The sequence below is a fragment of the Quercus lobata genome, chromosome 3, assembly GCF_001633185.2.
Source record: "Quercus lobata isolate SW786 chromosome 3, ValleyOak3.0 Primary Assembly, whole genome shotgun sequence".
Taxonomy (NCBI): Eukaryota; Viridiplantae; Streptophyta; class Magnoliopsida; order Fagales; family Fagaceae; genus Quercus; species Quercus lobata.
The window spans coordinates 22,445,511-22,452,413 of record NC_044906.1 but is presented as its reverse complement, the minus strand read 5'-3'; the positions used below and the strand labels follow the sequence as shown (position 1 = coordinate 22,452,413).

The 6,903-nt window shown below is 36.2% G+C and overlaps 1 long non-coding RNA gene and 1 other non-coding gene across 2 annotated transcripts; one reads left to right on the top strand and one right to left on the bottom strand.

The window, feature by feature from the left end:
- Positions 1 to 2,486: 2,486 nt before the first annotated feature.
- Positions 2,487 to 3,545, top strand: LOC115979976. Its single transcript, XR_004089255.1, has 2 exons — positions 2,487 to 2,529; positions 3,322 to 3,545. It is a non-coding gene; the product is annotated as an uncharacterized LOC115979976 (long non-coding RNA).
- A 1,534-nt stretch (positions 3,546 to 5,079) lies between these two features.
- Positions 5,080 to 5,240, bottom strand: LOC115983056. The gene has a single exon (XR_004089860.1). It is a non-coding gene; the product is annotated as a U1 spliceosomal RNA (small nuclear RNA).
- Between the last annotated feature and the right edge of the window lie 1,663 nt (positions 5,241 to 6,903).

Below are 6,903 nucleotides of genomic sequence, written 5' to 3'. Positions count from 1 at the left end.
AAGGATCCAAAAGTCTATGTCAATACTGTAGTGGGTGAGTTGTGTGAATAAGTCTGAGAGTTCCATTGCACTTCCCTATAAACCTTCACTACCCTGACAGGCTCAGCCAACATCAATAACAATATATAAAGAGAATCACACAAATTTGAAATAGCTAAGCTAGCAAAACATACATACCCAATAGGCCAAATATATAGTCCAACAGTGTATGTATCTACAACTATTTAGAGATAAGGTTCTCTTCTCCATGATTAAAGTTCAAGATCATTTGCTCTCTTCTTTTCTTGTTTAATTGTAGCTCTTGTGGTTTTTGACTTTTTGTTTGATTGTCAATTATTTGGGTAGTTGGAGATTCCTTCTTAATAAAGTGTTTCCATCTTTGGGTAGTAAGAAATTTTCTGGCTGTTGCTCTGTTTAATTTTGGGGAGTTCATAATGACTTATATGTTTAATTCGGTAGAGGTTGTTGTTGTTTTTTTAATTTTTGGCCTTTTCCTCCAAGTAATGAATTATTTTCTTCTCCAAAAAGAAAAAAAAAAAAAAAAAAGGTAAAGAATTATTGGACTTTTTCCTCATAGGCAAGCATCTTATCCAAGGAATTGGAGCTGGTATAATACCTACTGTTCTGGATATGAAGTTGCTTCATGAAGTTATTCAAGGGAGTCCAGAAACCACTTTATTTTCCTTCACCTTGATTTCACATGTGAAATTATGTACTTGTGCTATAGTTTGAAGTGTTGCATATTGAGTGAAAAGCATGAGCATAGTCAGAATACATTGTAATTATGGGTATGCAAGTAGAGTTGTCTTTGCAACGGACGTATAACTCATTTATCACCTTTGGAACATTATTTTATCATTATAGATGATTGAAATTTGGAAGGCAGATAAGTAGGCTCAACAAAAGGACATTAAGGACTAGGTTTGTGAAAGTTTTGCCTAGAAAAGTCTTTTATGTAATTTTATCAGTCTTAGAGTGTTGTTTATTTTAGGATTTTATTTTTTATTTTAGTCCTTTATAGGTGTAAAGTTCATTCCTGTTATACTTGTTTTAAGGGCATTTCATCTTGATGAGAGTCAGCTTTATGGGGCTTGTAATGGACCTTGTTTCTTTATATCATCTAGAGAATCAATTCTTTTGGGCTATTTCATGAATTATATTTTTAGAAATGAATAAATTACCCATCACGCTTGCTTCAGGTTCAGTATGAAAACGAAAATGGTTCTGGAAGACCTTGTTTATCTTCGTTATTGTTTCTGTGAGTGAGAGGAAAATAAAATTTTTACAATCATGAAATGGGTCATTCTCTTAAATGAATATGTCACACTACTCAGCTGAACTCATTATCAGCATTTTTGTATAAAAAAACAAAAATGATTCTGGAGATCAATAAGGAATACATATACATGGATAAGTTTGAGCATATTGTCGTCTGAGTTCTTTTGGAAATTGGTCTTTCTATTTTCTTCGAGTTTGTGAGGGCTTTAATAATCATTTAGCAACTGATTAAATACATTTTACATTGAAAAAAAAAAAAAAAAAACACAAAGTTGGGCTTGGACATTCCCATTCAAAGTTAAAACAAAAGTTGCAAATCCTTGTGACAGTTACACAAACCTGTTACAGTGGAAGCAGAATAACGTTCTGTTTCAATCTTGTTGAAGCGTAGTGGCAATTACCGGCTATTGTTTACATGGCAACTCTCTGATCACTGGCATTTGCATATTCAGCCATAGATTTTATTTCACAGACTCAAAATGCTTTTGGTGACTTTTTCAGGTATCAAGTGAGGAAGCCATTGAAACTGCTAAACTGCTTGCCTTGAAAGAAAGGTTTGCTGGTAGGATACTTACTTAAGGTAATGGCTCTATAAGAACTTTTTACAATTCGTTTCTATGCTGAACGTGGAAGCATGTATTTTGCAGGTTGGGATTTCATCTGGTGCTGCAATAAAATTGGCTATGAAGCACGGGTGCGTTTCGGGACTCGGGTGCGGGTGCGGGTGCGGGTGTGAGACTCGGCAATTTTTGAAAAACTAGGGTGCGGGTGCGGCGGGACTCGGTGATTAAAAAATTATTAAAAATATTTTTATTTATATTTTCTATATATTTTTACTATTAAAATATTCTTAAAAAACACATTAATATACTTGATTCACAAAAAAGAAAGAAAGAATAAGGCAAGAAACGCATCTGAGGTCAGAATTTCGGTCTCTCCGGCGATTTTCACGGCCGATTCCGGCCTGTTTCGGCCGTATCGGTCGCCGGTCGATATTGACCGATATGGCCGATACGGCCGATACGGACCGAGTCGGCCCAATTTGGGCCGCGTCGGCGCCGATTTCAGCCGCGTCGGCCCGATTCAGGAGCTGCCACGTGGTGGGACGCGGCACGGACGCGCAGTCTGCCGCGTCCCTCTCGTGTCACCGCGTCCCACCGCGTCGGACGCGGGTGTGCTGGGCTGGATGCCGCGTCCGTGCATCCCAGAAAATTGGCAAAGAGGCCAGAAAATGCTGGAAAACTTATTGCTGTAAGTCCAAGTGTCTTCTTTAAATTGATATAGAATCTTTGTTGCGCTTCATTAAATGTATTTTGGTATTGTGCTTAGCTTGATTTAACTAATTTCAAAATTTGCTCCAGAATCCCTCTAATTATGTCTCATACAACTCTTAGGATTTCTATTTCTTCAATTTTCTCATCCTAACCCAGGAAGTAAATATTGTTCAAGGCTTCAAGCTCTACAGTACTTCTGCAAAGCTGCTACTTGTGGGCTATAATATCGTATTGATCAGTCCCCTTTGTCTTCATTTTTTTATATAAATGGATCTTTAAAAAAAAAAAATTTAATTGAAAAAAAAAAATTTGTGACACACTAATGCTTTTTAAGTCCAATAATTTCAAAAAAAAAAAAATCATTTGAAAAAAATTTCAGAATATTTAGGCCCAGGTTTTAATACTGGTGTTCCTAGGAGTTGCATAAGTATTGCATACCTGCTTAACTAACCTAGAATCGGATTTGATTCATATTAAATGACCTACCTACTAAAAAGTATAAATTCCTAAGTTGGCTTAAAACAAAGACCAGGTTGAGTCTGTATGAAAGTAAGGTTCAATATGGGTTGGGCACTCCAAAAAACAATATATGCAATCCAGTTGTCAGACCTAAACTTTGACCTTTTGCCACCCTTAACTCATTTTTCCATTGCAATTATGTGTAGGATTGTATAAAATGCACAGACGGCTTAGAGTTAGAGCTGTGCTAGTCTGTGTATTCCAAACTCAAGTCCATTAACTATTCTGTTTGATTTTGTTTTGAATACAGGTTATCTTTCCCAACTTTGGAGAGCGTTATCTGTCTACTGCACTCTTTGATTCCATTAGGCATGAGGCAGAAAATATGACTTATGACTGATTGTTTCTGAATATCAGAAACTGCTTTATGTATGTTGTGCAATCTACATATTTGAAATAATGAGAACTTCCTATGGTCTGTTTGCTGTATGATCAACAGCTTGACTAATAAAAGTTTGATAGATTGACTTGATAGCCTCAATCTTCAAATTGTCTAAGCCTAAAGAATTCATATTTCAGGGTTACATTGCATTTAAAGAGTCTGAGCTTTCATTTTCAATGAACACCATTTATTGCATTTTTATGATCCTTCCAGTCTATATATCTATGAAAAAAAAAAAAAAAACTCTTTAACGTTCATTTTAATGTCCTAAAAATAGCACTTTTGGCGTGATGACACTTTACAAAAATACAATTTTTTTTGCGAAGTGAGGGAGGCAAGGATTGAGATTGAAGTATTTGAAAGGGGATTTCACACTTAGATTAAGTTATAGTAAAAATTTTATCTTGAATAAAAAATAATAATAATAATAAGGCATCACAAAAATCTACAAAAATAGGGCATAACACTTCGATTAACCCTTAACCCTATTACTTTAGTAATTTACTAATAACAATTAAGGGCACAAAGAGAAATATAGAAATTTAAATCTAATGACAAACAATTAAGGGCACAAAGAGAAATATAGAAATTTAAATCTAATCAAATTCCATAACACATAAAAATGAGAGGCACTATTCCACAACATTTTCACCACAAATTATAGATTAGAGTACTCATAGCAGTGGAGCTAAATAGCTATATAGTTATTTTAGCTCCACCAAAACACAAAAAACCACCATCCAGCAGTGGAGCTATAGCTATTTTTTTTAGCTTCATTGCTACAGTTCACATTTATAGATGTGAATTGTAGCTGAGAGCTAAAAAATAAAATAATTTTTTATTCTCACTTCCTATTAAAATATTATTTATTTGTTTTTCCTTTTTAGTTCAGAACTCTCAACTCTCACCTCTCTCTCAACGCTCTTAGCTCTCTCTCAACTTCCTCTCACCATTGCCAGCCCACCCCCACGCTGTTAATCCACGCCGCCAACCCATTTCGCCCTTACTTGGTTGTTTTTTTTTTTTTTCCCCCTACTGTGGGCTATGGTGTGGTGGTGGTTGTGGTTGTGGTTGTGTGGGTAGATCGGCATCAGTGGATGGCTGGGTTCATCGACATTAGTGGATATATTACCTAGTGAGGAATGGATCGGTGGGTGGGTAGGTTTGTGGGTAGATCGGTGTGTTCACGGTGGTGGCTCGAGTGGGTTTTGTGTTGGTGGGTGTGGGTGTTGCCTGGTGGGTGTGGGCTTGGTTGATTTTTTTTTCTTTGTTGTGGGCTGTGGTGGTGGTGGTGGTTTTGGTTGTGGTTGTGTGTGTGGCTGATGGTTGTATGTAGTGAATATTTTATTTTATTGTAGTGAGATAAATTATTTTATTGTAGTAGATATATTATTTTATTGTGTTGAAAGCTAAAACTTAAAATAGATCCACTGTTGCAACGTGTCTATTGTGAATGCTCTTATAGTATAAAAAAATAGTTTCAATGTTCAAGTTTCTCCATAAAAATACATGACACATAAAAATTCCACATTTTAGTGTGAGTAGTTAAATCTACTCTTCCTTGAGAAAGATATACTCTTATTCTTTATTGCATATGAGAAGAAACCAATTTAGAATATAGTATTGACAGGGGCCGCGCGAACGCAGGCCCCCTCTACCACAAACTATGACATAGGCTCCACCACTTCGCTAGACCTTAGGTAAGCACCCCTCCTAAGTGCAATGGAGGTCACTAGCCTAGGCCATGGGCCTTCTTGATCACCCATTGACCCCGTCCAGGTAAGTATGTTGGCATGTGAAGCTCACATCTTATTTATACACCAAGTTGACCCCTACTCTGACATAAATTAGTGATGTGGGATGAAAGATGGATTGTTGTAGTGTAACACATTGAGGCAGTGAGGCATAACATTGTTGTCAACCAATTTAGGATTTTGGTTTGATCAAAACAATATTTTGGATGATCAAATATCAATCACTTTCCACCTTGGTGATAACTAACAATTCTGGAGGAATTTTTTAGTCTGACAGAACAAGTCCTTCGTATACTTACCTCATTGTTGAGGTGCTTTCTGTCAGAAAGTTTTTACAATTCCACATCCAGCCTTCAACTTTGTGTTATACCAATGATAAACCAATTTTGCTAAGAGGTTTATAGTTCAACTAGTATATCCTAGTGTTTTTAATAGCAACATTCAATGTTTAAATCTCCTCTCCTTCATTATATCTATCAAATTTATTATGAAAAATGAAAAAGAAAGATAAACCAATGTTAATATGCTTTGTCAAGATTAAGTAATTCGGATACAAATGAAAAACTAAAACCAATCTTCCAAAATTCTTGGAAATCCATATGAGATATATCCGTACATAATTTGAACTTCGAGAGAATACCTTTTAAAAAAAAAAGTTCTCCTAGTCCTATACTATTCCAAAATGTGAAGAAGAATTTTTTCCCATGTAAGTATGTGTATTTCCTACGCAAAAAATCCCTAGTGTGCATGTAATGCGAAGAATCCTTTCCCATATTTGCATTTCCATGTCACCACGTGAACGGGAGAAGTTATTTTCATGAAAGCGAGACTCCAAGTACTGCCCACAAGCACTCCAAGTGTTCATGTGATAATCATTTTCGTGATAGCAAGACTCCAAGAGTCCAATTGTCCCCATAGAAGAGCTTTAAAGAAGCAGTTTTGTGGCACAAGCAGGGAGAATCTAGAAAAGACTCCAACCCTTCTACCTTTAATACCCCTTCTACTCTTGAGAAAACTCTCTTATTTGTTGATAAGGAATATTTCTACAAAGTACTCATTACCTACATGTGCACCCGTCACCTACAAGCTCATTCATCACATATATGCCCATTCGTCACCTACATGCTAATTAATGGGGAATATTTTCATCAGTCAACTTTACCAGTCAGCTTTAGAGAACAAAAACCACAAGCTCGACTTGTCTAATGAGCTTAACTCATATGAATTGGTTAGCTCGTTCGTTTGCTCCACTTCACCTAAAACCATCTAATTGAGTAGTCCGACTTCACCACTATTCTGTCATCTCTAAAGATGGAAGAGTAAAGACATCTACTTGAAGCTAATCATCCTACTATGCTCAAGTGTAGAAACCACTGCGCAAGACCCTCTTACATTTTCACAACTGCCAAGTATGGGAATACTAAACCCAATAATACCAGTGCCGTTAGCCCATGTCTCCACTATGCTAATCCCTACAATTCAACAAAAGTGGTTACTTCAGACCCCTATATAAACACCAAGATACCACAGTCTCAAGGTACGTGAAAACACAGTTCTCAAAAAAAATTTGATTTCATTGTGAGTTTATAACTTAATCTTAGAAGTGTCTTTGACCGACACCACACCAGTGCACTTTGAAAGTATTTTCACTCTTAAGATTTTCTAACTCTTCAGGTTTTCTAACGACTGTGAGTTC